Source organism: Hemicordylus capensis, chromosome 4 (genome assembly GCF_027244095.1).
Source record: "Hemicordylus capensis ecotype Gifberg chromosome 4, rHemCap1.1.pri, whole genome shotgun sequence".
NCBI lineage: Eukaryota > Metazoa > Chordata > Lepidosauria > Squamata > Cordylidae > Hemicordylus > Hemicordylus capensis.
In genome coordinates this window covers 89,342,910-89,352,286 of record NC_069660.1, presented here as the reverse complement: position 1 = coordinate 89,352,286, position 9,377 = coordinate 89,342,910, and the positions used below count along the sequence as shown (strand labels likewise).

At 40.4% G+C, this 9,377-nt stretch overlaps 1 long non-coding RNA gene across 1 annotated transcript in view; it reads right to left on the bottom strand.

The window, feature by feature from the left end:
- Positions 1 to 417: 417 nt before the first annotated feature.
- Positions 418 to 9,377, bottom strand: part of LOC128324186 (uncharacterized) — a 28,336-nt gene continuing 19,376 nt past the window's right edge. The window contains exons 2-3 of the long non-coding RNA XR_008306717.1: positions 6,771 to 6,934; positions 418 to 1,996 (exon numbers count right to left, since the gene is read on the bottom strand). This is a non-coding gene — a long non-coding RNA (uncharacterized LOC128324186). The remainder of the gene's footprint in view (positions 1,997 to 6,770; positions 6,935 to 9,377) is intronic.

The following is a 9,377-nucleotide window of genomic DNA, read 5'->3' as shown; positions in this document are numbered from 1 at the left end:
AGTTAAATAAGAAATAGCAACTCAAACCCCACTTATGGAAACAATCCATATCTGATGCCTAATATATTTTCTCTTGTCTCAGTTGTGCCATCTTGATTTGACACTCAAGATGAATTCACAGGAAAACCATTTGTCTGGCTACATCAGTTAAGTCAATAAAGGGAAACATTTTTAGCCCAAGAACATGGCCAGTTATGTCCACAGCCCACTCAACCCCCCCATCTCTGAAATGTTATGATGGGATGGAGTGGTAAGGATCTGTCAGCAATTCTGTTGCTAACCTCAGCCTTCAGAGGTTTCTAAACCCCAGCCATGTATATAATAACACTGCATGAAAAAGTAGGTATGTGAGATGTCAGCAGGGGTGGCTGTGTTTGCTTTAAAACAGTTTAAAGAAGTTCAAGCAGATTATTAGGGTTAGCAAGGTGTTTTTTGTATACAGTTTTTGGCTGCCTCTGAATAAACAGTGGTTTCATTTCTGAAACATACAGTACATCATATGGATGTCTCAAAAATAATAAAAACATTCAAAGCTACAGTAAAAGATTAGGACCCTTCTCAACGTTTGAATGCCATCATTTGTATTTGGTTATTGACTTTTAAAAAAACAAACAACAGTCAGTTCTCTGTCCCAAGGGGCTTCTGCAATTGATTGATCGATTAAGCGCCGTCAAGTCGGTGTTGACAATTAGCGACCACATAGACAGATTCTCTCCAGGATGATCTATCTTCAACTTGGCCTTTAAGGTCTCTCAGTGGTGCATCCCTTGTTGTCATAATCAAGTCCATCCACCTTGCTGCTGGTTGTCGTCTTCTTTTCTTGCCTTCAACTTTTCCCAGCATTATTGACTTATCAAGGGAGCTGGATTTTCGCATGATGTGTCTGGTATGATAGTTTGAGCCGGGTCATTTGTGCCTCAAGTGAAAATTCTGGATTGATTTGTTCTATGATCCATTTGTTTGTTTTCCTGGCTATCCATGGTATCCTCAAAAGTCTTCTCCAGGACCAAACTTCTGCAATAGGTCACTTTAAATTCAATTTCCTAAGATGTGGAAGGGCTGTGTGGGCTAATCCACATGAGCAGTGGGGATTGTGACAGGCACTCACAGGACCTCAAATATGAGAGACAGCTCTGCCTCTGGCACCATAAGACAAGTTGCCTCAATAGTAGAGCATATTCTTTCCATATTCAGAAAGTCCCGGGTTCAATTCGCAGCACCCAGTTGAAGTATCTCAGGTAGCAGCACTGGAAATGACATCTGCCTGAGGGCTTGAAGAGGAGCTGCCAGTAGAGTAGGCAGTCCTGGGATACATAGACCAATGAAGCTTCACATGTTCAAAACAATTTCTTAACCTCTGTTGTCCACAGAATCTTAGCAGTATTCTTGGCCCAGAAAGGTCACTGAGCAGAGCAAGTAAAGGAATACATCTTTTTCTGGAAAGTGTATCAGAACTGGTTTTGTGGCATAAGAATTGCAATTCTACTACTGAAGGGCACAAATAAGTGCTTATACTACTGTGAAGGGCACTTATACTACTGTGGAAGTTAATCTGTAGATTTGAAGGAAGAGGTGGCATCTAAATATACAAAGCAGATCATGGATACAGGTTGGGAGTGAAAAGAATCAGCATCCCAAGGACAAGCAAAGACTGACTTGGTTGTTTCTGACTTGGTTGTTTCTGTCAGCATCTATTAGGCAGTTTATTTCTTGTATGCAGGCTTATTCCTCAATTTAGACGATGTTGGAGGTCAGGGCTGCCAGTGTGGATTTTACCCAACCATCTGATGCAACCCTATAAAACACTGGCAGGAACAGAAGCAGCCACCCATCAACTGCATGGGGAATGATGCAGCAGTAGCCGAGCTAGGTCAATGAAACTCAGCACCACAGCAGGCACAGAGGGTCTAGAGCAGGCATCGAGGGTTCAGGAGGCTGACTGTGATGCTGGCTTGGTCAGCAGGTGGAAGAGATCAGAGCACAGCTGGGTGGAAATCTGGGGATGGGGGGATGTAAGGAACACACAGAGTGTATAATTCAGAGCAAAATGCTGCCAAAGAGGCAGAGCATTCTTAGGTGGACAATTGCCCCAGGCCCAAACACAAAAGCCCCCCCCCCCCCAATCGGAAGTATGGTTCGGTATTTGAAATGAGCAGATAGATCCTTTTCACTCAAGGCAGTACAATGAATCAGTTAAATATAACCCCAGGATGAAGAGTTATTTCAGTATTGGGGGTTATTACACTGACTCAGGATGCAGTGACTGACCTACAGCGCAATGTTACACATGCAGTGGAATGGAACATTTGTGCAGCTTTGCAAGAGCACTGTTGCACAGATGTGTGTGTGTGTGTGTATATATATATATATACACACACACACACACACATCTGTGCAACACTGCACAACAGTGCAGCCTATATATATATATAGAGAGAGAGAGAGAGAGAGAGAGAGAGAGAGAGAGAGAGAGAGAGAGAGAGGCTGCACTGTTGTGCAGCTCTGTTTGTTGCAACAGTGCTCATGCGCAATTCTGCAAATATTAAATTCAACCTTGTGTGTAACATTGCACAGTATGTCAGCCAGAGAAGGGAGAGGGCTCAAACAAACAGTTTGCCTCTGGACCCTGCAAGGAAAAGACTGGCTTTCTAATTTGATAGTCTTGGACCCATGCTGAGGCCACAGGACTAAGGCACAGCGAGGGGAAGGCCCAAGGTGGTTGAACCCCCCCTCCCTCCCAATCTGAGACACTAAACGGGGGCTAAAGGGTGGAGCTTAAGCCTTAACAACATCCCCATGCAAGGAAGAAGGCTAACTTTGTGAGAAACTATTTCTAAAGTTTGGGCATACTAGACTTAATAGTGCCTCATTTACCCTAGTGTAACTCTAATAGACAATGGGATGTCTATACCATTATTGGTATATGATAATCTTTTGGTCAGAAGAGCATGATTCAAATTGGAAAAAATATATATAATGAAAGATATGCATTCCAATGAAATAAGGAAAGAATATGAATTCCAACAGGCCCCTTGTCCAAAATAATAGAAAAATATTTTCCATTCAAACAATAATAGACTTCAGATACCGGCCCAACTGTTGTAATCCTGAACATAGTCAGGCTTCTTATATCCCATGAAAGTCAATGGCATTTAAGGATTATATGTAGGTTTGCAGTCTTAATATTCTAATTAGTGCAATCTCAGGAGGAAAAGGCTAAAGCCTGATCCTTAAAGCTCTGTGCCCGTCAACTTTCTTGTAAACCAAACTGTTGAAGAAAATATGGAAATTATAAGCATGGTATTTGCTTCTATCTAATTGCAGCTGAAATTGAAGAGCAATTATGTGTATGATCACCATTCACCCAGTTGAAACACCATCTCTACTCTGCAGCATCACTTGCCCTGCGTAAATAGGCTACTTGACAGCTTCTCATTATTACTGAACACCACTTATTGATCTCTTTTTTTTATCATGCCAAAGAGTATTTTCTGAAATAGAAGGCTGCACACGCATAGCTGCTTCCTATTCATTATCTGGAGGGTCTGGGCTTCTCACCAGACAACTTTCACAAACAGGAGATGAAAACTTCCAGCCAGATTTCATTTCAAAAAATGTCCCATCAAGGCACAAATCCAAATTATCCTATTTAAACAGTAAAAAAATTGCATGATTGTTGAGTGACAGTGAGATAAAAGGCACACTATCAAAACGTAAACTAATACTTTAATGGGACTACCTAATTTTCTTTTGCTTTGAACTTGAATATTTGCATATATATGTATATCTCCCATTCCAGTCCTGATGACTCAAGGTGTATAAGTAAAATATCCTATTCAAATTCTGATAAAATGTAATTAATTTCCATTTGGTTGAAATGATAATCGTGTTAAGAATCCCAAGTTTCCAGTGGCCCTCAAAAGTCAGCTCTTACAACACATTCTAGTCAAGCATTCCCGCCCCCTAATGTTAATAATGTCGTGATGCTATAATAATTGTGATTGGTAACATTTGTGTTTTTCTTTTCTTTTTGTAACTTGTAATTTTGTGTTGAGTATTAATGTGATATTTTCTAATTTAAAAAACAACAACAAATGGTCAAGCATAGGCTGCAACCTTTCCAAGCAAATGGCCTGGTTAAGATAGAATAACCACCCATAGTGGGCATGAGCATAGGCTGGCATGCTGTCCCCCCCTCCACATGAAGGGGAAGGGGATCTGAAGGTGCTCTTCACAATTTGTAACAAACTACAGTTTATCACTTTATCCAAACTTGGGAAGCAACGAGAATATAAAAATAAACCAAGATATCAAACCATACTCTGATCCTGGTTCTCAAGTTTGGATATAACAGGTAACTGTGATTTGTAACAAACCACAAATGGAAGCTTCCAATCTCCTTTTTTCACAAAGCTCATGCTTGCAACAACAAACTGGGCTAAAGTTTATAATTAAGTAAGATATCACCAAATGTGTACTCACCACCCATAAAATGGTGAGCTCTCAAGCCCATCTTAACTACTGTGGTATTACAGCCTAAGATGACAATTTCCCATTCAACCCATATTAAAAGCACTTGGCTGATTTGCCCATTTGTGTTTTTTATGACATCCTGGCTGAGAAATGTAAATATTAGAGGCATGTAATGCTCACCTCAAATATGAAGTGAGCATTATGACCTCATAATTCTTCTTTGGCTCAGAGTTTAATCTGAGCCAAAGAGAAATTCAGCACGTTTCTCCTTTTTACCAACCCAGCCAGGTCCCGCCCTCTCCTTTACAACCAGCCCACCTGCCCCAAATCCCACGCTTCCTAATGGTCCTCCAAAATCCTTGCCTCCCATCCACTTACTTGGATAATAAAAGGGAGGGAGGGAGGGAGGGAGGGAATCTCTTCTCCTCCATTGCTTGCGTAGAAGCACACCAGATACTGGAATGCGGTGAAAGAGTCCTTCCTCCCATCTTCCCCCAATCCTACTTGCTGCTTCTGTCAAGGCAGCTGGGTGAATAGATGGGAGAAAAAGGAACAGATATTTGGAGGGAGGAGGGAGTGAAGGAGACATATGAGAGTGAAGGAGGTGGGTTAGAGGTTAATGGAGATGGTGGGATGGTTAGGGCCCATTGCACCCTTGATCAGGGAACACAACAGAGTCCAAACAGATCTGTACTTGTGCAGATTAATCCAGGCTTTGCAGGGGAAAGAGCTTGGCTTATTCCAAGTCAATCTAATCTGAGTCCTAGGGAAGCTCATCCTCCACTAGAAGTACTAGATTTACTCACCTTTAGACTATCTGCTTTCTTCTGGATTACCATCTAACTGGCATTTGACCAGCTTTTGGGTTTTGTTTGGTTTGGTTTGGTTCAAGTCCTATTTATTTTGAATGGGCTGTTCCTTTGGCTAGTATTTTTAAAAACAAAATGTGGTAACCCTAGCTTTCTTCGGTGCAAAGAAACCATAGCATAACTGAAGACCTTCGTTTCTCAAGCATAGCTGTGGTAATTTTTTTATATAGGTAACCACAGCAGAAGAAATAGATTTACTACTCTGTTCCACAAACATGACGTCATAGGCTGAACAGACTGCTGATCCCCACATCATCCATACTGCACTGTTACCACTGGAGACCTCCTATGTAGCAATCTTGACAATTTTATTGTGAATGATGTGAGCTACAGATGACTCTCCAATATATAGGCATAGCCCAAATATGCAACTATTTTCACTCATTCTAAAAATATTTTTGAAAAGGGGGGAAGGAAGGCTTTAAACATGTTAGAAAGCTTATTAAATATAAAAGGCATACTATTACTGTTCCACAGACTGGTTTGGGATTTTTAAAAAAACACTTTCACACTTTGATCCTTACACCTATTTCTCTGGAGCAATCCCACTGCAGTCAATGGAACTACTCCAGAATAAATGAACTGAAGGCAGCTGCAAATTCCACCTCTGTGGTAGACATGAGACAGAAAAGGTCCAGTTTCCTGCCAGTGTAATTCCACGAGTGCAGCTAATCCAACCCAATATTTGGCTCAGAAAACCTTGCTGTCTGTTAAATGATGTGGACTGAAAAGTCGGTGGGCATAAATCTAGAACCTGCCATTGACAATCCATGAGATAAGTTTTATATAATTTATATGTCCATATATGTTAGTTAAATTTAAATATTTGCTTAGTCATATTTGTGATCTGAAGACAAGTTTATTGATTAGTGAATGCCATAATTCACTAACTGGCAGCAAATGTTTGCAATATGCAAATTCCCAGTAATATTCAAGAAAGGTTTCGAACATTTGCACAGTACAGATATAATAGTTATATTCAGAAAAAATTATGTCTTAGAATATATTGGATCTGCACTTTGTAAATTTTTAGTCCATCACAATCTGTTATTTTTAAATTTCTGATTTCCAAAGCTGTCAACACAAAATTAGTTGGTACCCATTCAGCAGTCTCAGAATTTGAGCTTGATGTAAGATATATACAACACACAAGAAAAGGTACTGCTAAGCTCCTTTGATATTTGCAAAATTCACTAGGTCAATCAACAATAAATCTCATCTAAAGGCTGCAATTTTGTTTTACCTTCAGTGAATACTTTGCAAATGAAAATCTGATCTTTCACATCATCCTGGATGGCATTTTCATGAATGTCAAAACTTCTGCAACTTATACAGTATGTTCTTAACCATTCCTGTACATTCTTAACCAAATACTCCTCTCATTTAATAGCTCCTTTTTAAACAAACACAACTCAAACCAAAGGATACGTTTTCTGTTGTCATTGTCTTCAACAGCTGGCTCTTTTACTAGATTGTCAAGAAGCGAGGTCATTGTACTGGCTAAACATTGTCCAAGAAGCAGTGGCGTAGCAAGGTTGGAGTGGGACCAGAGACAGGGTTTTAAAATGCTCCCCCTCACGGAAGCTCAGCTCCTGAAGTAAAGAAATCTTAAATGAGGCTGAATAGTGGTAACAAAAAGCAGAGTAAAATTTATACATATATATGCCACAATAGAATATAATCCTAAATTATTTTTTAAAGGTTTTGTAAATTGTGGACGATGCAAGTCATTTAATTGTACTAGAAAAAGATGTACTGTTCTGGTAGCTCCAGGTCTTAACACTCACATCAGTTTCGGAGGATGAATACAACAGAAGGAAGCCCGGGCAGGTGTGCGGCTGGGGGAGTCAGTCATGTGATTTGCCTCTGGGGGGCCCCCCAAGACAGTGGGCCCCCAGACATCTCCCCTTGCCCTATTATAGTTTCACCCCTGCCAAGAAGTGGAAATTCTTAACACTAAGATGAGACTGATATAGTTTCAAACAATTGCACATGCCGATTGGGCTATTTCAATGTAATCATTTTTCCAAGAACCACATATTCAAATGTGAGTATTCGTATATTGAAATAAAGTTCTGGCCTACTCTTGGGTGCCAGAAAATATGACAGGGTAACACCTCTCCTACAGTCATTGCACTGGTTGCCTATTCATTTCCCAGCTCAATTTAAGGTCCTGGTTCTGACCTTCAAAGCCTTGCGGGGCCTGGCACCTGTCTACCTACAGACCCGCCTCTCCCATCCAGTTACATCCCGTCCAGTTAGATCATCTCAGATGGCCCTTCTGTCGGTCTCTGATTTCTGAGATGTTTGGGGCTCTAGGACCCGTCAAAGGGCCTTTTCAGTTGCTGTCCCGCTCCTTTGGAACTCTCCCCGCTTACAGATCCAGCTAGCCCCTTCTTTACCGATCTTCAAATCGCTATTGAAGACTTTTCTTTTTCGCCAGGCTTTTGCCCTGTATTTCATTTTTCTGTCCTCTGGTAGTTACTTTAGTTTTTAATTTAGAATGTAATCTTTATTGTTGCCTGTTTGCATGTTGCTGTGCACCGTCTTCGGAGTGGGCGGTATATTAAATGTCTCTAATGAAATGAATGCATGCATGCAATGACAATTTCATAAGAGATATAAGAATGGGCACGACCCAGTCCCTTTTGCACACAGGGAGTAGAATGTAATGAAGCCCCCCACAGAATGTTTTGCAACACTATTCTCCCCCTCCCATGCTCACTTTTCACTAGGCAAACTACTGTTGTCAGGAGTACTTACAAGGAATCTCATGGTGTGGGGTGGAGTAAGGAAGGGTTACAAGCAATGGCTGCATTAAGACCAATGCTGTACTAGTAGAAGGACATTATTTTGCTAGCTAGTTCTAAAAAGTTGGGAGCTTGTATTCCAGACTAGGGTTGCACTGGTGTTACAGGGTGTGTTTTTACATCCTGTGGCACACTTCCTGTTGTTAAACCTCTTCCTCAATCCATGTATGTTGCAGAGAATTATGCAAAGCTATCCTTATTGTGCAAGTGTAACATTTGTGCAGGTAGATTAAGACCGCAAGCGATCACACAACTTAGAGCATCCACTCAGCTATGCAACCTTCCTGCATGTGTGCCTATTTGTTCATTGCACTAGTGCCATGTTGTTTTATAACTGCTTCCCTTCTAGTAAACATGAAGAAAACTTATGCTGGTTTATTCAGAAGCAACCCTATTTTTCTCCTTTCCCTTTCCCTCCCTTTTCTGTGTTTCCTCCCCAGACAATTTCTACATGATTCCCACTGGGACAGACCTCCAAACAACAAAACAGAAAAGATTATTAGATAGAATACAACACATCCCTCCCCTTCATATCAACCAAAATTGAACTGATTCAAAATCTAGTGATGAAGTCTTGAAATCTTTTAGCGCAAGGTGAACACAGAATTTACAGTGAATAGTACCTTGAGGGAAAACTGGTATAAAATTTACCTACGCTGGTATATTACTCCAGTAGAGATTTCAAAGATGAACAATAAATACTCTGGGGATTGTTGGAAATGTAAAGAACAGAGAGGTACTTTTTATCATATGTGGTGGACATGTAAAAAAGCACAATTTTTTTGAGAACAATACATTTGAAGATGCAGCAAATCTTGCTTATAGATTTTCCTCCCCCCACCCCGGAGATTTTTATCTTAAATATCACTAAACCATATATTTTGGCGAGATACACTGAACTTTCCTTATATATGATAACAGCGGCAAGAATCCTCTATGCTTCTTGCTGGAAAACAAATCTGATTCCATCTCTAGATGATTGATATCTTAAACTTTGGGTTTATGCATCAATGGCCAAAATTACTGCATATATTAAGAACAAATCTGAAGATTTTTTTCCCCCTCAGACATGGGAACCATTTATTCAACGTAAGATATCACAAGGTTTGGTTTCTCACCTGAGATTTGGTTTCTCTTTGTAGAGAAATTTAATGCTGAATGCTCTGTGTAGATAACAGGTACACTAAGTATTGTCCTTAAATTTGCAGCCACTTATCTTTCAGAT